The sequence below is a fragment of the Miscanthus floridulus genome, chromosome 8 (genome assembly GCF_019320115.1).
Source record: "Miscanthus floridulus cultivar M001 chromosome 8, ASM1932011v1, whole genome shotgun sequence".
NCBI classification, from domain to species: Eukaryota; Viridiplantae; Streptophyta; class Magnoliopsida; order Poales; family Poaceae; genus Miscanthus; species Miscanthus floridulus.
The window spans coordinates 115524204-115546511 of NC_089587.1; the positions used below are offsets into that span (position 1 = coordinate 115524204).

At 42.2% G+C, this 22308-nt stretch overlaps 2 long non-coding RNA genes across 12 annotated transcripts; both read right to left on the bottom strand.

Annotated features, from left to right (window-relative positions):
- Nucleotides 1–8750: 8750 nt before the first annotated feature.
- Nucleotides 8751–14105, bottom strand: LOC136473327 (uncharacterized). Of its 9 annotated transcripts, XR_010762582.1 has the most exons (9): nt 13758–14105; nt 12862–12912; nt 11775–12106; nt 11302–11376; nt 10244–11231; nt 9953–10050; nt 9739–9849; nt 9229–9354; nt 8751–9030 (listed from the first exon to the last, which is right to left on the bottom strand). It is a non-coding gene; the product is annotated as an uncharacterized lncRNA (long non-coding RNA). The 9 variants fall into 9 exon arrangements; XR_010762584.1 differs by having other exon boundaries at nt 9953–11094; nt 11896–12106; XR_010762581.1 differs by having other exon boundaries at nt 9953–11231; nt 11896–12106.
- Nucleotides 14106–14480: 375 nt separating this feature from the next.
- LOC136477198 (uncharacterized) lies at nt 14481–17821 on the bottom strand. 3 transcript variants are annotated; one of them, XR_010763928.1, is made up of 4 exons: nt 17696–17813; nt 15862–15935; nt 15111–15502; nt 14481–14934 (listed from the first exon to the last, which is right to left on the bottom strand). It is a non-coding gene; the product is annotated as an uncharacterized lncRNA (long non-coding RNA). The 3 variants fall into 3 exon arrangements; XR_010763927.1 differs by lacking the exon at nt 15862–15935 and having other exon boundaries at nt 14485–14934; nt 15111–15197; nt 15331–15502; nt 17696–17821; XR_010763926.1 differs by lacking the exon at nt 15862–15935 and having other exon boundaries at nt 14482–14934; nt 17696–17821.
- Between the last annotated feature and the right edge of the window lie 4487 nt (nt 17822–22308).

The window sequence follows — 22308 nt, forward strand, 5'->3', positions numbered from 1 at the left end:
GGTTGTGCTCTGGGATCCTGCCAAAAAAGAACTCGGTTTCTTGAAAGTACTCGAATAAGACTTCACCTTGGACACGGAACTTGAATTCAAGTCGGATGCGTGTAGCTGTGAAATCTTATTCGAATCAGATATTATGAGCTGCGCGAATCTTCTGATGAGCTGATCCGTCGTAGTTGTCGAAATAGGAGATTCTTCATGATGATCCGGATCTTTGAGGAGATGGCTTTGAAGCTTGCCATTGTTGTCCGCCTCGCAGATCCATGAGCCGAAGATGAAAGTTGATCCCGTTGGGAAGATCATGTTATCGAGGTCCATCGAGCTCTCGGATGCAAAGTCGCCGAAAGCCCCTACCTGGCGCGCCAGCTGTCGATGTTTCACCACTGATAGCCTGCCACGGGGATACCCGAGGCAGTATGTTCGGGCTTCAGCATATGCGAAACTCGACGGTGAACGCGAGAGACAGTCGATTTATCCTAGTTCAGGCCCTCGACTATAGTCGAGTAACAACCCTACGTCCAGCCGGCGTTAGCCTCTGCGTTGGATTGATTATGAAGTATCGTGTTGTATAATTGTTCTCCCTTAGGAGCCCTGCCCTCCTTTATATAGTTAGGAGGCCAGAGTCCTAATCGGTTTACAATGAGATTTCCTAGTAGGATTACTGAATAGTACTACTACTAAGATTGCATGGGAAGAATCCTAGTTGGACTAGATCTTCTCTCTCCCTTGCAGGGTATCCTATGGGTCCCGCATCGACAACAACGTACTCGCAAGACTTACCCGACTAGTGGGAATAATTTCTCGACTCCAAAGGATATGATAAGCTTTATAGTTTGCTGGGTTCCCTTTTTGTAAAAAGCATTACTAGTAGTGAATCCTTATGTATGTATTTTATTAGCAGTCGATTAATTCATTAGCTAACCATTCTAGGTAAGTACTTGTTCTAGTTTCAACCAAGAGTTGAGCAATTTGATCCATTCATTCCCTTTCATCTTCTAGTTCTTACTACGGTGCTAGATCATAGACAAGTCATACCATATTACATGGTGATTCGTGAATCAATATAACCCAGCTAGGTATCCCAAAACACACGCTCCGCTTGTACCCCAGACACAAGAAGGACCAACCCACCACTCTCCTGTTAAGGGGTCCAGGTCCCCGTCCAAACTTGGACTCTAAGCCCCCACACCTGAGTCCTGGACTTGGTTTGGTGCTTAGACCTCCACCATTCTTGCCTCCAATCAGTCAGTCTGGAAAGAGCTAGAACCCACGACAAGAGAGCAACGAGCCTTCTCGCTCCCATAAGCAAATATGTCCTCAGGATAATAAGTCTGTGACCTGACTAGAATCCAATGCAACGGTCGATCCTTAACCGATACGGACAGGGAAAATAGTGTAACCAAGCTATGCCCCATTGGCCGCGGGACACAACCTATTACACCCACCAATACCCGTACCATATCCCTACCTAGTCTCCATTTTTTCTTTCACCATTTTATTATGAGAGTGATAATAATAATCACATATTGCAAGTAACAGTAGGTTACTCACGCTACTGATAGCCTAAGCATAGCAGCTACTCGACCTATGCTAGTAGGACTTATAGGTAGGTTTATCTATGCATGTAGTTTCAACAATAAGCATGTAACGTAAATGCACATCACATATACATATCCAGTGATTATTCAAAATAAGGGTTATGCACCGGGACTTGCCTTGGGCAGGCGGGGTGTCAGCTCAGTCAGTCAGTGGCGGCTCTGAGACCTCCTCCTGCACGAGGATCTCCTCCTCGTACTCCTCAATCACCTCCTCGAACTCATGGTCTTCGATGGTCATGATCTCCACCAACTCGTTCTCTACATGCATGCGATGATGATGCAACACTTAGTATTTTAGCAACAGCGGCTCCTAGAATAAGAATACACATGGTAAACTACTAAGCTAGCTCTAATGACTAAGATACTAAGCTAACTATCATCTTCATCATGTAAAGTGTTAGGTTCAACTAACAAACACCTAGCTTTACAAATGAAGGATATATCTTTATTTCTACTAAAGATTTAATGTATATTTGAAACAAAGTGCATTTAACTACCCTTATGTTAAGTCTATTCTAAAGCTATAAAAATTACAGTGAGCATATAATAATACCATGAAGCTATGGAAAGGTCCTAATATGGCTAGAAGGGGGGTGAATAGCATATTTAAAAATCTATAAATCAACTAGAGTAATTTGATTAGTATGATAAATAGCAAAATGCAAACTTGCTCTAGCTCTATAAGGGTTGCAAGCCACCTATCCAACAATTCTAGTTGCAATGATTACTAGGCACACAACTTATAAAGTCACTACTCACTAAGAGCTCTCAAACTTGCTACTCTAAAGAGCTCCACTAGGTGAACTAAAAAACAAAGCAAGCTCTCAAAACTAATTATACTAAAGAGCTTGCTACAACTAGTTTGCAAGAATGTAAATGAGTGAGTAGGATGATTATACCGCCGTGTAGAGGGATGAACCAATCACAAGATGAAGATTATGCCAATCACCGGAAGAATACAAATGACATGAGACAACCAATTTTCTTCCGAGGTTCACGTGCTTGCCAACACGCTATGTCCTCGTTGTGTCGACCAACACTTGGTGGTTCGACGGCTAAGAGGTGTTTCACAAACCTCGTCCACACGATTGGACACCGCAAGAACCTCCCCACAAGTGAGGTAACTCAATGACACGAGCAATTACTAGAGTTACCTTTCGGCACTCCACCGGGGAAGGTACAACTCCCCTCACAATCACTGAAGGCGGCCACGAACAATCACCAACTCGTGCTGATCCTCCACCGCTGTACCAAGCCGTCTAGGTGGTGGCAACCACCAAGAGTAACAAGCAAAATCCGCAGCGCAACACGAATACCAAGTGCCTCTAGATGTAATCACTCAAGCAATGCACTTGGATTCTCTCCCAATCTCACAAAGATGATGGATCAATGATGGAGATGAGTGGGAGTGCTTTGGCTAAGCTCACAAGGTTGTTATGTCAATGAAAATTTGCAAGAGAGTGAGCTTGAGTTGGCCATAGGGCTTAAATAGAAGCCCCCATGAAAAGAGCCGGTGTACCCCTTCACTAGGCACTGATCGGACGCAGGGCTCCGGTCCTACTGATCGGACGCAGGGCTCAGCGTCCGGTCACCCGATGGCTGCCACGTGTCATCCTACGTTCAACAGGAGTCGTCTGATCTCAACGGTTGACAGTTGACCGGATGCTCCGGCACAAGTGACCGGACGCTGAACCCCCAGTGTCCGGTCGTTTATAGTAAGGTTCCAAAACCAATTTTCTTCGACCGGACTCGTCCGGTGGCACTTGATCGGACTCAGCCAGCGTCCGGTCAGTCACCCTGACTTCTGTGCAGCTACGTCAGCTTTGACCGGACACATCCTTCCAACGTCCGGTCAATTAGAGGCCCAGCATCCGATCACATGACCGACGCCAGGGTATCACTGCCACGCCTGATCGGACGCGCCGGTCTCCCTGAGACCAGCGTTCGGTCAGTTGTAAAACAGCAAGACTGACCCTCTATCATCTTTATCTCCTTCACCCTTGCTCAAATATGCCAACCACCAAGTGTATCACCTTGTGCACATGTGTTAGCATATTTTCACAAATATTTCTAAGGGTGTTAGCACTCCACTAGATCCTAAATACATATGCAATGAATTAGAGCATCTAGTGGCACTTTGATAACCACATTTCGATACGAGTTTTACTGCTCTTAATAGTACGACTATCTATCCTAAATGTGATCACACTCATTAAGTGTCTTGATCACTAAAACAAAATGGCTCCTACATTTTATACCTTTGCCTTGAGCCTTTTGTTTTTCTCTTTCTTCTTTTCAAAGTTCAAGCCTTTGATCATAACCATGCCATCACCATTGTCATGATCTTCGTTATTGCTTCATCACTTGTAGTAGTGCTACCTATCTCATAATCACTTTGATAAACTAGGTTAGCACTTAGGACTTCATCAATTATCCAAAACCAAACTAGAGCTTTCAACTATCACCATTTTGCTACAAAAATTCCTATAATATTTAACCTAATAATATTAAGCACTCTCAAATGATTTAATAGCTCCTGGTATCAACATGTATATATATGAACTAAATACACTAACAAATAGAGCACAATTTTAGGAACTTAACAAAATTGGTTTCATAATTTTTGGATACCTACATGATTTTATATGATTTATAAAAGATCAGCTCAGAAATACAAATGAAAAGCTATTTCTATTCTTCATGAAAAATCTAAACTGATTTTCAGGCCAACTCTTACAAAAACGCCCTCGCATTATCAGAAAATAGCACGAACACTACACGTACTATTTCTATAGACAACGACTTTACAACAGAACCCTCGGATCTTTCTCATCTTTACAACAGCAAGGCCTCCGGCCCTCCCCGCACGCTCCGACGCGGCGAGCGGTGGCACTAGCGCTTGCGTCGGCCACACGGGACCCACGCTGACCTATCTATGAGGTCGACTCTCACCTAGGGTTCGACGTGAAGCGATGGGCGGTGGTGGCACAAACGGGGGTGAAGTAGAGCGGGCTCTCCCTGATGGCAGACGACCTGCAACGCCGTCAACCGCGTTTCGGTGAGCCACAGCGCTAATGGGACGGTAGAGATAGGGGATAAGCACCAGGGACACACCGCGAACCAGGCCGAAGTGGTGGTTCGATCGGCGACAACCTGAGCAATGTTGTCCATGTGCGCACGACGAGCACGACGACGAACCACGGTGGACATGGCCGCGTCAGCGGCAACGGGGAGGCGGTAGCGCTCCCACTGGCGTGCGCACGGTGGAGAGGGAGCCAAGGCGAGCTAGTGGAGCAGAGGAATTAGCACGGGGTGAAGTGGTGGAGGCTGGCCACGACGCGGGCGGTGGCGAGCAAAGCTCCAAAATTAGAGCTTGGTCAAGCCGCAATCAAAGCGGGGTGGGGTCGACTAGAGAGGGGACGTGAAGGCGGAGACGCGAGCATGAGGAATTGATGAGATGTGCTTGCTCTCGGTCTCACCATGACACCACACGACACGATAGTGGCGGAAATAGAGGGAAAAGAGAGAAATGGAGCACGGTTGTGGGCTCGGCTCGTCCTTGCCTTGGCGAGACGCGAGCAGCGAGCTCGGAAGGCCCACGCGCCAGCGCTACGGACAATGTGTGCCCGTGTCTGATCGGCGTGGCCCGCGCACCGCAGTGCCATAAATGGCATGGCGACGGTGGCTCGCTCACGTGCGCGCGATAGAGACAACATGCACAGGGCCGGCAACAGCACAGAGATGCAGCGGACCGCGCGGATGCGACAACAATGCGACGGCAGTGGCAGCATCGCGACGCGAGGAGCAGTGGCGGACCGACGGTAGCGCAGCGCGGGATGGGGTAGGTGGCAGCAGCGGCGGCTTCGCGCGGCGGGCCATCGACAGCTGAGCCATGGCCAGGCCAGAGGCGGTCACGGCCGGCCGCGCGCGGCAGCGCGTGCACGCGCACGTGCGACCAACGCGGCGACGCCGAGCGCCCAAGCGCAGTGATCGCAGCCACGCAACCAACCAGCCCGAAACCGGTAACACGCACAAATTTTAAAGCGCTCAACATGACCAAACGGTTGCTCCTAAACCTAAACCGTCCTCACCATGCTCAAGATGGCACATGACACTACCAAATCGAGCTATAACAATGCACCACCCTTTAATCAAATCTCTCATAATAAATTGCTAAACATAGCAATGTCTAGCTGTCGACAGACTTGAAAATTCCTAAGTTTTTTAGCTGAATTTAATTTTTATTTACGATTTCTAAGCTAGTGGAAATATTAGCTAGTAATATTATTTTTTGACCATAAGTATTTTACTGTCATCTACAAAGTTTGTACTTCCAACTTTATTAAGGTGACACATATATGTTCTATAGCATTTTTGCTTAATAAAAATTGATTTTAAACCCTAAGTGATATAACATGACTATCGAATCAACTTTTGTTTCGCATTTTAGTTGATCGTTTCGAGTTACAGAAATTAATCTACACACTTTATCATATGCATTAATACATAAACATAAAGCTCATAACATGTTTTAGTAAATGATTGACGGTGTAACACCGATGGTGTTACAGTGGAGAGCTGAAGGCTAAGTAGATAATCGGAAGCCTCAGCAGAAGTGGAACACGCCTTCAACGGGTATGATGAAGATCAATGTGGATGGGGCTTTCATCCCCAGTTCGGGTATTGCTGCTGTAGGCGTGGTAATCAGGGATCATTTAGGCCAGACCAAGTTGGCATCATGGCATTTACTTCGTCATTGCAGGGACGCCGAGGAAGCTGAAGCTATTGCATGCCATGAAGGAAACGTCCTCGCTGCACGGTGGCCAGATGTTCCAATGATGTTGGAGACTGATTATGCCGTGGTGGCCGCAAAGCTGAAAAGTAATGGGCAAGACCGTTCGATTGGCTGGTCTCTTATTCGAGAAGCACGGATGGCTATGGATGTCTTGTGCGGTTTGGAGATTGCTAAGATTAGTAGGAGCCAAAATAATGTAGCACATGAACTTGCTCATTTTGCTATTAGGCCGGGTTGTAGTGAAGTCTTTTTTTCTTCTTTTCCTGATTTTGTTTTTGTCTCTAGTCTATAATGATACTATTTGATTGGTAATAAAGTTTGTTTCGCAAAAAAAAAAAGATGACACTTGCACATGATTGTCACAAATATATTACTATTTTTTAATAAAATATAGCGAGTGATGCCTAAAATTTCTAACAGCTTGGGTACCGGTAAGGCTGTATGGGATAATGCTGTAACTTGCTAAGGCTTCAGCTCATTCCCCTATCAAAACTTAGGGCACACTCTGGACATTCTAGCTACTTTCAGTGTGCACCTTTAATTCGCGTGTCTTTTTTTTTTTGTTATGCTTTTACATGTTTCAGCTGCTTTGAGAAGTGGAGGCCACCTTGTGGTTGCCTGAGTGGCCTGGCTGATTTGCAATGGCAGCCCGGCCTTGTGTAATTTGTGCTCCTCGGACAGATGGACTGTGTGCCGTTTTTTTTTTTTTTTTGCTGGCGCAGGCTCCTTCTTCCTTGGAGTTGGAGGTGATCTGGTCTGTTGCAGAGATGATCTGAAGGTGGATCTGTTTCCTAATACTACCTCTGTCCGTGAGCAAGTAACTATGATATGCGTGCCAGTTAAAGTTTTTCATGTTTAACCATGTTTCTAGTAAATAATATTCACATTTATAACTCTAAATTAATTTATTATAAAAATATATTTTGTAATTAATCTAATGATGTTTATTTGATACTATAAATATTTATATTTTTTTAACTATAATTGGTCAAACTTGAAGTACTAAACCATGCCACTGTTTCAGAATTGTATTCTTTTGCGGACGGAGGGAGTAGTTTCTTATTGACCTTGCGCGCACCATGCTCTGAAACTTTCCATCCAAGCACATTGTTGGGCATGGATGGATCCTGCTGTCTAGGCTGGAGCATCTGGTAAAGCTTGCTGCTTTTGTCTGATCACTTTTCCAGCTCCTTTTCCTTCTAGGATAGGATGGGATCACGCCCGATATGATCACTATACTATACTAGATGATGCTACCATGTTCAAAATCAAAGAGCACATTCCGAGTGGAATGGGATGATTTAAACATCTACTTTCTCTGTTCCAAATTATAAGTCGTTTTTACTTTTTTTGGTTTATTTATCTTGATATGTATCTAGACATATTATTATACTAAATGCATAGCAAAATGGATGTACTAAAAAATCAAAGCAACTTATAATTTGAAATGGAGCGAGTGGTATATATATAATTCTGTGTCAAGCAGGCTGGATCGAATCATCTTTGATGGATAAATTTTGTGGTGTAATCATGCATGCCAGAGACCATGATGGCATCAGACTCTGAACTCTGAGCTGCGATCTGAAACGAATAAGATCACACCGGATCTTGTAGGACCCAGGCCACTTTGAGTTGATCGGATTAAGATTTAAGAATATGCTGGACGGAGTAGAGAGTACCTTTTCCATCGCACTGTTGACGGACTGTTGTTTACCACTGCAGGAGGATTATCTCACAAAATCTTGCAAGTATCAGTACTACTGCTACTCCTACAATAAAGAAAAGACCAACAGGCAACAGCAAAGATGTGTAGGTAGGGTAGCGTTGGCTTTTCTCAGGTGAAAGGAGGACGCATGCATGTGGCATCTGAAACATGGAGCAATGGGGATAGTAGTTTAATTTGCTGCTAGGAGTAGGGCAAGAAGAAGTTCGACGATGGACGTGCGTGCGATTGTAGTCAGACTAGTGGAAGGCGCGCGCCCTTACGCGCGGGTAGCTATCGGGCAGTTCATACATAAAGTATTGCACAATAGCATAGGGTGAAGCCATATTTAATTTCATACGATACATCAGGCTGATATTGCATTTCGAAGCTGGCATCATAAGAAGCAGTTGTAGGTTTCATGAGCAGCATGTCCTAATTTGCATTTAAAATCACGAGCTATAATAAGCACGGACCAAATGTAAACAAGACGGAACAAGGTGGGAGTTGATGCTCTTAAGCATTGTCTCTTGGCTATCTAAAAAGCAGGGAATTTAAGAAACAATCATTCTCTGATAGCCTACACCACACTCCCTTCAATAAAACTATTCTTTGGAATTGCACTTTGTAAAAATAAAAATAATTTTACATGCTTCCTCAAGCAGAAATAATACGACAATTGAGAAGAGTGGTAGTAGATCTATGTATAGGAAACTAAACAGTGATGCAAGGTGGACATAATAAGATTGAAAACTAAGTATTTACTCATTTCATCAAACGGCCATAGCTATACCACACTATTGGCATTGACTCACTTATACTGTCATAAATACCACAGCAAAGTGCAGTGCAGTGCTTGTTTTTTTTATGGTGACACCTAATGCATCCATGTAGACATTTTATTGAACACCTTGAGGGCCGTTCACTAAACATACGACCTGCAGATCAATGCATATCAGTAGGAATGAAATGCATTTAGCGCAGGAGGGGTGAACCACAGATGAAGAATCAATATTGTAATGAGTGGGAATGCGTGCAAATAAGTGTACAAAAAAATATTAAGGATCAATGGTGCAATTCTACTGTAACTGACATATTCAGCATATGAAACAGAGATCAACTCAGAAATTATCTACCTGCATCTGTAATGAGCCAAATCCACCTTCTGAATCTAGAATACTTATCAAACCTTCTTATCCACCCACGATAGACGCAATAAGGGACTCCACATAAGAGATAGAATCTCTGCCAATTTTGTTAACCTACATTAGAAACAAAGATAGATTCACTAATTAATATGCCAAACACGGAAGAAAAATGCAACCCTATAGAGGAAGAATCTGGGTAACAGACTGAGGACATAACTGTTATGTCATAATAAGAGTGACTATTGGAGCATATAGGATTATTATGTCAGTGGCAGTTCAGAGGCTGCACATCCCAAGTCATAGGCAGCTGGCTTGCTTCTTGCTCGACAAATCAAGCATAGCAAATGTTCATCTTGCTAACCATAAATTAATAGTATATGTGTCGCCTTATAATATTTTACTAATCTTCAAAGCGCCGTGTTGCGAAGAACTTCTTGAGGATGCTGTAAGCATCAAAATAATGCTGAAACTGAAATCATATAGTCAATTCAAATATACCTGTTCAGGAATAATTGCAGAGGCACATTCTGGAAAACTGGAAGCAACTCCAAGTGAAGTACAACAATGCCGTGGACAACCTTCCGGGCCAAACATTATATTTCTGAAGATCTGTGGGTCCCAGGGAAAAAAAGGACTTATTATCAGCATAAAAGTCTAGGTACTTAGAAAAGATTTAAAGGACTATGAGAATCACAAAGCAGTATTAACTTACTGTGGTAAGATGCTGATGATAAAAGTAGAGTTTTTTAAGGCTTCCATGTTTGGAGAGTTGGCTCTCAAGCTCATCCACACATCCGCAGAATATGTTAACTGTAGTCAGATTGAAATGATTCTTAAAGAATTTTGATTCAAATTCAAGTATTTGAGTTCTTGCCAAAAGCATAATAACAGAGAACAAGAGCTACGCAGATGGACTATTAGCACTTTAACTTTGACCTCATCATATGCTCCACCTGTAGATGTTATTAGCATAATAATTGCGATTGCTGAAACCACCATGTGCCTTTTCATTCACAGTTACAAGGTTGACATTAATTCTGCCATGAAACCCAAACATATATTGTGGCATGTGTAACATGAGGATGCAGTGTGGGGAGATGGAACGGCATCTTGAAAATCCAACAAGATAGCACGTTGAGTAAACATAGGAGTATATAATAGCGAGAATTCATGAGCAAGTGGTAATCTGTAATTTCTGAAATAACAAAATTGAACTAAGTGTACCAAAACAAATAAGCCATCCAGGTGACCTATTGTTTTATCCATCATAATATGATATTTTAATATTGTTTAGATAACTATGCATATATGGTATGAAATTAGCACAATAGTGTAGTACAGCAAAGAAAGGTGTACTGATATATTCTTGTTTTTTCTATGAAATCAACATAACCAACATAACTACCTGAATGTAAATAGGGTGTTTCTCAGTACATCAAAACCTGAAAATTACAAACAACCTCATACTATTTGCATTTTTTGTATCGATATATAGGGCTGCATGCCCAATAGATCTGTTGGTGCAATAACTTAGTGAACAATGGACAATAACAGAATATATAGTTTGAATCTTTCTCATGGAAAATAGGAAGAGTGCCAGGTTCCTCAAAATAACTTTTGTGATATAATGTTGGGAGGACTATTATTTTGAACAATAAAATCACTTCTGTGCAACAAAAAATTGTAATGGCCTATCAACACACACTAAAGTTTGCAAGAAGTAGCTGCAGGTATGAATTGTTTTGTGTGGCTTCATACACTAAACAGAGAGTAGAAACTGAAGATTTGTAGCAAAAAGGTTTATTTCCAAATTGTCTGATTCTGAAGTATGTAGCATGAGCACCAGGCAGCATCCTGTTCACCACAAGAGAAATAGGAAGGCTCTCTAGAGCTATGGTTGCCAAGTACATGTAAAGGGTACATAATTGACAAATAATTTTGCTCGATATATTAAGGGCTCTGGCTGGAAACGTTACGCTGAACAAGGGAACCTGAAAACCGCATTATAGATGTTTCAGACATTTCGGTATTTAAAGTTGGGTATACTGTACAAGGACTCACCAGTGACACGACTGCATTGGTAGAAATAATGAATCGAATTTAGTTTGTAGGTAGGCCACTTTCAAAAAAAGTAACCTGGAACAAATCATTAGCGAAGAAGAACAAATCATCAGTCAAAAATATTGGACGATGATATATCTCGCAACTATGAAGTAAAAAATATAGGAGCCTAATACATTTTGAGACTATGAATACTGAAGTGTGGTCAAAAGGGGGAAAAAAGAATTTTGCTATGCGGACAGATAGAGTTCTGCTATGGGTTTGGTAGTGCCATTTTGGCAAAAGCAAAAGTTACAATCACAAATGCTAATCTGGCAGTGAATTTAGATGTTTGTGCGTGTATGCTCGTGCATATGTGTGACTTGCATAAGTAAGCACCAAAGTCAAAACAATCAGAGCTCCGAATCCGATAGGCTCTGCTCGCTACTCAGTGCGATTTTCCCTATCAGGGATCGAGAGCAGAGCGCAGTCACCTTGAGATTGGAATTGGATTCCTCTATTCCTGATGTCTTCCTTCACTGAAATGAACAACCGTATGATACCCACCCTATAATAATACATTCTCGTTGGCTTGTGCGTGCACTCGTGTGGTACCTGGGGGGTTGATGAGTGTGGGTTAATCGCATGATGTGTACGGAGTATGTGATACTTGGAATAGAATGGCAGCGGGGAGCGGGCAGCTGAAACATTTCAGGGTGACATTGCGGCTTGTCCGAGAAGCTGCTGCACTTTATAGAGTCAGGCAGTGTCTCCTGCACCATCACACTTGCAGCAGCCTGTCACGCTCAACCACAACAGACATAGCCTGTACAGACAGAATGGTCTACACAGTTAGTTGAACCTTTCCTAGAAAGGAGTAGAACGTCAGAGAAAGGGCCTTCGTACATAAAACTGGATTTTTGAAACTAAAATGATCAAATAACTTGTCGGTAAAGCATAACAGCTGCCTAGTTGTGGCATCTTTATGACGATATAGTAAACGATGTATCAATTTCTTTAAAGATCGATACATAAACCAAATACAACTCGTAATTAGAGTGATCTATTCCAAATACACTATTTGGTAATAACCACAAATAAAAGAGCAGAACATGTACAGAAAGATCACCGGTCAACCATAATCTAGTATGGTTAGCAAACCTATTTTAAGTAAAGGACAAAATTAAAGGTGATCAGATTGCTAAAATTTAAAACTGCAAAGTATGTTGTGACCCTTGAAAAGAACCAATATGTAATCAGTCTTGTGTAGCACTAAACAGATAGGTTTCAAGTAATCGCATTATTAAGGCAAATTCACCAATGATTAAAAAAAAGCAGTACAATGAGGCACTAAAATTAGCATTCATGTTTCTGCAAAAACCAATTTGTGACAAAATAAGGACAACAACTGAATCTACAAGAAGACAACTTCCAAAGAAGTTTGTTCTAAGTATGTTAGAGCTAGCAGCATTTAACTTAGATAGCGACCTTAAGCTGAGTTATGTTCCCCTCATTGCTCCTTCGATCAAGTAAATTTTGTCTAGCTTTACAAAATCAAGCTAAAGACTACATATAGGTTACCTGGTTTGTTCAGTATTGATATCGGAAGCACATTGGACAGCCTATGCAGACCTGCCAAAATGTAATTAACCGATCAACTTTACCTGTTATTCTCATTCGTTAAGTTTTAAGAAAAATATGGAGGAAAGTTTATATTACCAAACCACTGAACCTGTTCATCATAGAGGAAGATAAATATTTTGCCACAACAGCTCGCTGCACCTACTGATCAGCATGCACTAATTTAGGCATAGATAGAAAAAAAAACTGTAAAATTGGCTCGGCAATGGACAATGTAGGTAGTTTATTTTGGTAAACACAAATTATAGTACTAAAATAAATTAGGCACCGATAATTCTACACTCACAAAAGAGAAAAAGCGAAGATGAAGATGCGCTGAACTTATTGTAAGATGGAAAGGAAAGGAAAGGAGGCCAACTGACTGTGGTACTAAGACAAGAGCATGCAAATTAATGTACCAAAGGCGAATGCCTTTTAGGTCTCTCCACAACACCTCAAATTTAATTAGTGTTCGTGCTCAACAAAGATGCTATAACAACCTTATAGGAACTACCTACAAAGTCATAATCATATTGCTTCAACAATTCCAGCTCTAAAAATATCTGCAAAAAGATGATTGTTCGATCTGTCATCAACAATCCAACATACAGGACATGCAACAGTGGGTGTCCCGATTCTGAAAGAGATGGTGACAGAAGAACCATAGAGCGCAGCAACAGGGACAAAATCCCCATCGCTACTCACTCCAACAGAAGCCAACAAAGAGGAGCACACAGGGGCGATGAGCGAACTCCCCAGATCCACAACATGCGCGCAGGGACCCGACGTTGCAGGGTGTCGGGTGCTAGAGCTGCCGCCCCGGAGAGCGAGAGAGAGCGAGAAAGAGAGAACCAGACCGGCTCCAGCCCGCGGCGGTGTCAGTGGGGAACGGGCAGCCACGGCCGCGGGAACCGACGGTTCCTGCCCATGCTGCGCCGCGTCGCAGGGCGCCGTTCGCCGCGGGTCTGCCGCCGCCGCCGCCCTGCTCGGCCGCAGCGCTAGGGTTTCACGGAGCACAGCAGCAGGCGCGAAACGGTGGGAGGAGGCAGCGCCGGGGGGCAGCAACGTCGGCGGCCACCGGCGGGGCCCGCTCGCTCGGCACAGTGGCCGGTGGCGGCCACCGGCGGGGCACGCGCACGGCGCCGCGCCGTAGCCCGGGGGCGCCGTCGCTCCCCGCCAGCACCTGTCGCGGTGAGCCAGCAGTGGGGGGCGGCCGGGATGACGCAAGGGGGGGAGAAGGAGGAGGGCGGTCGCAGCCACCGTCGTCGTGGCAGCGGGAGAAGAGGCGGACGCGGCAGAGGCAACGCCTGCGGGAGAAGGGGCGTCGGGGTCGGGAAGAAACGCTGGGGGAGGGGAAGAAGCGTCTGGAAGGAGAATTAGAAGTTGGGTATATATTTGGCTGTCTAGATTCGGGCGAGAAGCTGTGGAAGCCGGAGAAGCTACGGAGAATGAGGAGAATCCGCTCCTAGCAATATCCGACGGAAGCAATCTGAGCCACTCGTTGCGGGAATCGGACGGACGAAACAATTTTGGGTGACGTGGACGGTGGTTCCTTCGGGAAACCACCTCCGGCTTGTTTGGGTACTAGTATAGGGCGCGCGCCCTCGCGCGCGTCGATGGGCAGAGCAAAAATTTTACGTTGTAGTGCATAATCTGTCATTTAACACATTTACTTTGTCTAGCAACCATCGACCATGGTGGATGATGTAATAATAGTTTGAAGCTCTGTTATTGATACATTGTCATGTAACACATTTACTTTGTGTAGCAACCATCGACTGGTGGATGATGTAATAGTCTGAAGCTCTGTTATTGATACATTGTCCTTTTGTGACAGCATCTGATTAGCGAGAAACAATCTTGCCAAAGAAAGAAACACTCAATTTGAGTATGCAAACCACTCTAAGGCCTCACATATGGATGTCACGTGGCTGCAAAAGAACTGAGGCAGTTTGACATTAGCATTGTGGATCTTTGTTGGTTGTCACGGTCGATCAAGAGACAACATGGCCTCGATTGGATATGTGCTGGTTCCTAGAAAGGAACAGAGAATTTGATAAGTGTTGTTTTTACATAGAACTGAATTAGTGAAGCTAAATTTAAGAAACAATGTAACATAAAGCAACATCTTTATTAGGATACGGAAAACTATGAGTCAAATTTTTTATTGATCTATATTTCAACCAAATAAAACTCATAAGTAAATTTACCTTTTTTTCAACATACTTGGTAAGCACGACCTATATAATTTTGGAACATGTACAAAAGATCGCCAGTCAACCCCAGGAAACGTTGCCCTACTTAGGTTTATACAGCACTATGAGTATAGAGTATGATCAAGGGAAAATGTCATTAGCCAACATGAGTCCAATCAAAGATTAGAACGAAGTAAAGTTTTTGAAGCAATGTGAACAAGTCAGACCATGTCACCTCTCCTGTCTCGCTGCGCTGTGTGGGGTTGGCCCTGCCGGCTGCCTGTCGGTTCTTCCTCGCCGTCAGCGGCGGCGCCTCAGCTCGACGGCCGGATCTGGCAGCAACTCAGCATCAGGCCCTTCACCTTTTGGGAATCGCTGGTGACTAATGGAACAACAAAGTAATTACTCTGTAGAACAAAAGGAAGAGTTGTAAAAGCTATTCCTCACCATGCACATATGGTATATTAAATAAAGTTAAAAATTGAAGAATTTCAATCAATTATGTTTATCCTTCCAAAACAAAATAGAGGAAGATAAAAGGAGTTGTTCCATGCTTATCGTATTGCGTCCATGGGATGAGGGAGCATGTCAGTACCTAAGATTTAGTATAAAATTGAAAGCATGATAAATAGCAGGTTTATGGCGTGTTATATTAATCCGTGGAACTAAATATGTCCAGCCAAAAAGAAACACTCGTATTTGGTAACAGAAGCAAAACTGTGAGCTAATTATTTGGCAGTACATGACTACTATGGAAATGTATGACCTTTCAGCATTATTGGCCTTGATGGGACTCCTGCAAGTTAAGCCAACATAGGCATAGGATTTGCTAGGCGCTATCTGCATGTTATATCTGTATGAGTAAGGAGTAGCAATATTCATGGAAAAAATTAACCACTGTTTTGTTATGCCTAGTTATGTTTGGGAGAAATTGTATAAATGGGCTTTTTGCAGGTGTGAGGTTCACCATGGCCATGTAATCCGTGCAAGGATTGGCATGCAAGTGTAAATCCGTGATTAAAAAGGATGACATTCTGGATGTAACCACTATGAGTTTAATTCAAGAATATGTAATGCCTATAGGAGGCTATGAGAATATTAGATAGCCACACTCAGTTTAATTCAAGAGTATGTAATGCAGGAAGTAGTGATTAAACTCATACAGTGCAGGAAGTAGTGATCAGTATGGAGCCCCAAGAAACAATTATAGCAAGAAAAGTGAGAATCAATATATTAGAAAGTAGGATGGTCTGGTTTCTCTAGAGATAAGCTGCATGAGGAACATGTACGTAAAGTAAAAAAAGATCAGATGACAATGTCTGAGTATGAAGCAAAGTGGGCAATTATAGCACAGTTTTTTTAAGTTTGAAACGTAAAGTCATCATGCAAAGTAGAAGGTGATAGTGGAGGCCAATTCTGTTTATGGCTGAGGTACGTGAGCATTCAGGTAAGAATGAGACAGATATAGTAAAGGATATTCATCTTCTTAGGCCTTGTTTAATTCCTCCCCCTAAAGTTTAGTCCATATCCCATCGGATGTTTGGACACATACATAGAGTATTAAATATAGACTAAAAAAATAACTAATTGCACAGATTACGACTAATTTGCGAGACGAATTTTTTAAGCCTAATTAGTCCATGATTTGACAATTTGGTGCTACAGTAAGCTGCAGTAACCATGTGGTAATGACGGATTAATTAGGCTTAATAAATTCGTCTCGCAGAGTACTGAGGACTTCTGTAATTTGTTTTATTATTATCTGAACACTCCCATATGACACCCCTAAACTTTAGCCCCTAGATTTAAACACCACCTTACTTGTGTAATATGTCTAGCGTAGTAGTGTATGCCTGTTATTTTAGCTCTGCATATGACAAATTTGGGAATAACACAGTACCAACAGGGGGCATGGGTTGAATGAATTGCAATGGAATTTCAAGTTCATTTGTAGTGATGGCGATAATGATGGTGGCATACCAGAGGCTTAGGTAGCTCAGAGATGGTGATCACCGCATTGAAAAGAAACTCAATCTTGACTATGAACTGGAGGCAACATTGAGGAATCTGACACTGTGTTCATATTTAAGGCTGCGCACATATAGTTCTCAAGGACTTGGGATGTATAGAGTGCAATTTTTTTTTAATTTCAGATCAGGTTATCATTTATATTTAGTACTATATATTTGGAAAGTAAAAATAACTTTTTAACACATTGTATGCACGTCTTGGCATATATGCTTTGGCATTTGGACTTGTAAAGGTGGATGATTAAGAGCATTCTATAATGGAAAAGGATCATTAACAACAAAAGCAATTTAGATCTAAGTAATTTAATATTGCAAGGGGCTAAATAAATTAGCAGCACAATTTTGCTGCGGGAAATTTTCAGTAAGGTTTTGTATTAAGATTTTCGTGGACAAAGTTTCCTTGTCAACATTAACATGAAATCTATTAAGCGATCTTGAAATTGTACAGACAAAAAATGGAGGCATGAACATTACGCAGCATTGTAGCGTGATTAGTAAATAGAACAGCTCAAGCTGAGAGCAGGTGCAAATATGCAATACTACATTCATTAGAACATGAGGAAACCTTACCATTCCATAATGCCTTAATAGGCTTCTCTATCCATACAGCGGAACATTTTTTCATGTATATATTAAAGAACAAATTAGCAGCAGTAGCAGCAGCTCCCAAACTAAGGTGGTTGTCTGAAAAATCAAAGATGCACTAATTTCAGATCAGGTTATCATTTATATTTAGTACTATATATTTGGAAAGTAAAAATAACTTTTTAACACATTGTATGCACGTCTTGGCATATATGCTTTGGCATTTGGACTTGTAAAGGTGGATGATTAAGAGCATTCTATAATGGAAAAGGATCATTAACAACAAAAGCAATTTAGATCTAAGTAATTTAATATTGCAAGGGGCTAAATAAATTAGCAGCACAATTTTGCTGCGGGAAATTTTCAGTAAGGTTTTGTATTAAGATTTTCGTGGACAAAGTTTCCTTGTCAACATTAACATGAAATCTATTAAGCGATCTTGAAATTGTACAGAAAAAAAATGGAGGCATGAACATTACGCAGCATTGTAGCGTGATTAGTAAATAGAACAGCTCAAGCTGAGAGCAGGTGCAAATATGCAATACTACATTCATTAGAACATGAGGAAACCTTACCATTCCATAATGCCTTAATAGGCTTCTCTATCCATACAGCGGAACATTTTTTCATGTATATATTAAAGAACAAATTAGCAGCAGTAGCAGCAGCTCCCAAACTAAGGTGGTGGTCTGAAAAATCAAAGATGCACTAATTTCAGATCAGGTTATCATTTATATTTAGTACTATATATTTGGAAAGTAAAAATAACTTTTTAACACATTGTATGCACGTCTTGGCATATATGCTTTGGCATTTGGACTTGTAAAGGTGGATGATTAAGAGCATTCTATAATGGAAAAGGATCATTAACAACAAAAGCAATTTAGATCTAAGTAATTTAATATTGCAAGGGGCTAAATAAATTAGCAGCACAATTTTGCTGCGGGAAATTTTCAGTAAGGTTTTGTATTAAGATTTTCGTGGACAAAGTTTCCTTGTCAACATTAACATGAAATCTATTAAGCGATCTTGAAATTGTACAGACAAAAAATGGAGGCATGAACATTACGCAGCATTGTAGCGTGATTAGTAAATAGAACAGCTCAAGCTGAGAGCAGGTGCAAATATGCAATACTACATTCATTAGAACATGAGGAAACCTTACCATTCCATAATGCCTTAATAGGCTTCTCTATCCACACAGCGGAACATTTTTTCATGTATATATTAAAGAACAAATTAGCAGCAGTAGCAGCAGCTCCCAAACTAAGGTGGTGGTCTGAAAAATCAAAGATGCACCAAACAAAGTAATAAGGAAACCGCGAGGAAAAAATGTAAGGGGACTAATTTCACAAAAAGGGACGATAGTAGTTGCAATTAATATAGAAGACACAATTTCTGGACAGAATTTAGATTCGGAGCCCTACAATTACAAAGGTTTTAGACAACTATTTGCATATATGAATCGCATCTGATTAGAAACAACTGTCCCTATGATAATACAAAGCGGTCAGACTTCTCCGAACTATAGTTTATGGCACTAATGACTTGGAGGGTGAAGAATACTAATTTCAGAAGCCAACAACTAAATTGGATACCAAGCTGGATAGGTAAAGAATTGAAGAATGGAGTGAGCAGGATACACATACGGGAGTCTTCCCCTTTACTACTCGAAACGTACACGAATCAGGGAAGAGCAATATGCAGTTGACGGATAAGAACATATGTAAACGGGATTTCCTCTAGAGAGATAAAATTCTATTGTGCCATCATCACCAAGCAATAAAAAAAATGGGGACGTATTGGTATGTACAGCGAGACATCGAAGAGAATATACGTACATGAGCAGTGACAAATTTGTATGAGCATTAAGCAGGTACACCCATTGCTCACAACGTTATCTGACCAAAATAATTTATTTGGAGGAAAAGAAAAATTTATTGAATGGCAGTGCGATAAACATACATAGATGATAGTCTGTTTGCATACGTACTGTCTACAAAATACACATGAATAAAGCTGGTTGAAACCTGAATTCGAATCATGTAAACCAAATTTTAGTAAACCACCATAAACTGAATTAATAGAATAAAATAAAGCGTAGCACTTACCTGTGAGGGAACCATCAATTGGTGCCACAGATCAACCGAGTGCAACAACAGTCATGAAGATAAAAACCCTAAGATTCCAACAAAATCAATGTGCATTTTGGAGGAAAATCAAATCAAATCAAAACAGAGAAATAAGAATGAAATTAGAAGAGGAAAGAGAGGAGGTCGGAGGCTGTCGTCGCAGGCGTGAAGGGGAGAGCCCCGCGCTGCGCCGTGCCGGGAGGCGGACATCGCCAGGGCCTGCCCAGCACACCTGGGGCGCCGATGCCCTGGGCACGCGTATCACGTGGAGGCGGCCGCGCTGGGGCCCGGTCGGTGCCCCATCCCGTCGCTGCCGGGGAAGAAGAGGGCAGGCGCGGACGCGCAGGCACCTAGGGTTTGGTGGAGCGCAGGAGCACAAACTGGGCCGTCGTCGCCCCCAGTCGTGCTGCGTGAGGCGGGGCGTGGAGGAGGAGGAGGGTGGCGGACGCCGCTCCGACGGCCGGCCGCCGCCGAGGGCCGCTGGCGCCGTCACCGTAGCCGCGTCGGGAGCGAGCGAGAGAGCGACGAAGAGAGAGGAAGAAAGGGGAAGAAGCCAGGAAGGGAATCAGAAGCCGATGTATATATTTGATGGTCCGGCTCCGAAGATGAAGCTGTAAAACGGCAAGAGAAGGCCGAAAAAACAAGAAGGAGGCCTAGAATCCGCTTCGCGCAAAAGCTGTTATAGGCATTCAGGACCACACGATGGGAGATCTGATGGCCAGAAACAATCGGGGTGACGTGGACGGTGGTTCCTTCGGGAAACCACCTCCGGCTTGTTTGGGTAAAAATTTCAGATGCTCTATCTCTCACTTGACCGTGCATTCAGATACCGGCAAACTACCCCCATTGGCCATTGGTCCAGAGCAGAGTGAAAATTCCGTGCGAATGGCGTTCACTTGACCGTGCATCTCGGCTCATCAGTCATCAATCAGCTGGCTACGCCATTACCCCAGTTGCATGCTCTGGCTTGCTCATGGACATGCCATGACAGTGTCAGCCAGCCGTTTACAGCTCCAGAACATGATGACCGGCTCATAATCATAAGGCCAGATTATGACAGATAGACACGCACTGACGCACGGGAGCTCAGATGCGTCATCACACACTGACAATTTTTTTTCTGTACGTATTCCCTCCGTATTACTAGTACGTAACTCACGTCCAGATTTGCCAGGTATGAACACTTGAACATCTCTGAAGTCTGAACCCATAGGTGCGCATCATGCCAGAAGCAAGGTCCACAAAGATTGTATGGAGAACCAAAAGCGATCGAGGACGTCTCCGCACTGTCGTCCTCCCCCTGTTCCTCCGGGTCCAAAACCATCGATGCTCAGGTCCCCCGTAGATGCACACGCGGAAAAGGAGACGGATGGTAGCAGTGCCACATTGTAACGCAAGATTATGGTTTCAATTAAATTCACCCCCAGTAAAACCATTTCTACCATTACCATGGCCTGTGTGTCTACTAGCTCTTTTTCTTTAAACGAACCGGGCTCTTTTATTTAAATGAACTGTACAGGAGAGTTGCCGATCAATTATATATAAAAAGAATGAACATAGACTAGGTAATAGTCCATTCGTTCCAAATTATAAGACATTTAGGTTTTTTCCAGATATATTATTTTTATAAGACCGTTTTGGCTCACAATGCTACATAAAATGCTCAATTGGGCATTTGCACTTTAATTTTGTCATTGTCAAATAACTTTTCTAAACTCATGTACTAGAGACCAAAGAGAACACTTGTAGCAAAATTTGGTCCATTAAAACTATAGCGGTTTGATATATTTCTTTTTGTCAAGTCTGATTTACCCTCACAAACTCAAACCCTCTCCTCGAACTTCAATATCAGATAAAATACACTTTAACTTTCAAAATTAGATAAAATACCCCTCTGACCATTTCAAGTGGTTTCTTGAGTTTTGCTAACGTAGTAAATGGGGTCTACATATCAGGTGGTCTCTCTCTTTCTCGTATATAAAAAACACATAACTTTTCATATGAAGTCAGATGAGTACAAATTTTATATCAAAATTGTATAACTTTAGGCGCCCACAAAGAGGTGAAGTTTTGGTTTACTTCTAAGTCAAAGTATCTTATGCTAGACCAAGTTTATAGAAAATATTATTAAAATTTATGACACCAAATAAATTTACTATGAAAAATGTATTTCATGGTGAATTTAATGATATTTATTTGGTATCATAAACATTACTATTTATTTATATAAACTTAGTTAAAATTTAAGATCGTTTGACTTAGGACAAAACTGAAATGACACTCCTTGTGGGATGGAGGTTGTAGTTGACAATATTTTTTATTTAAGATTTTATACAAGCTCAAATATTTGTTTGAGTTATCAGATTTTGAAATTCAATATTATAATTTTCAAATGACCTTAGATGTTTGTTGGGGATTTAGTTTCGCCAAGAAAACTCAGCCCCTGAAATTTCAGAGTTAAAATTG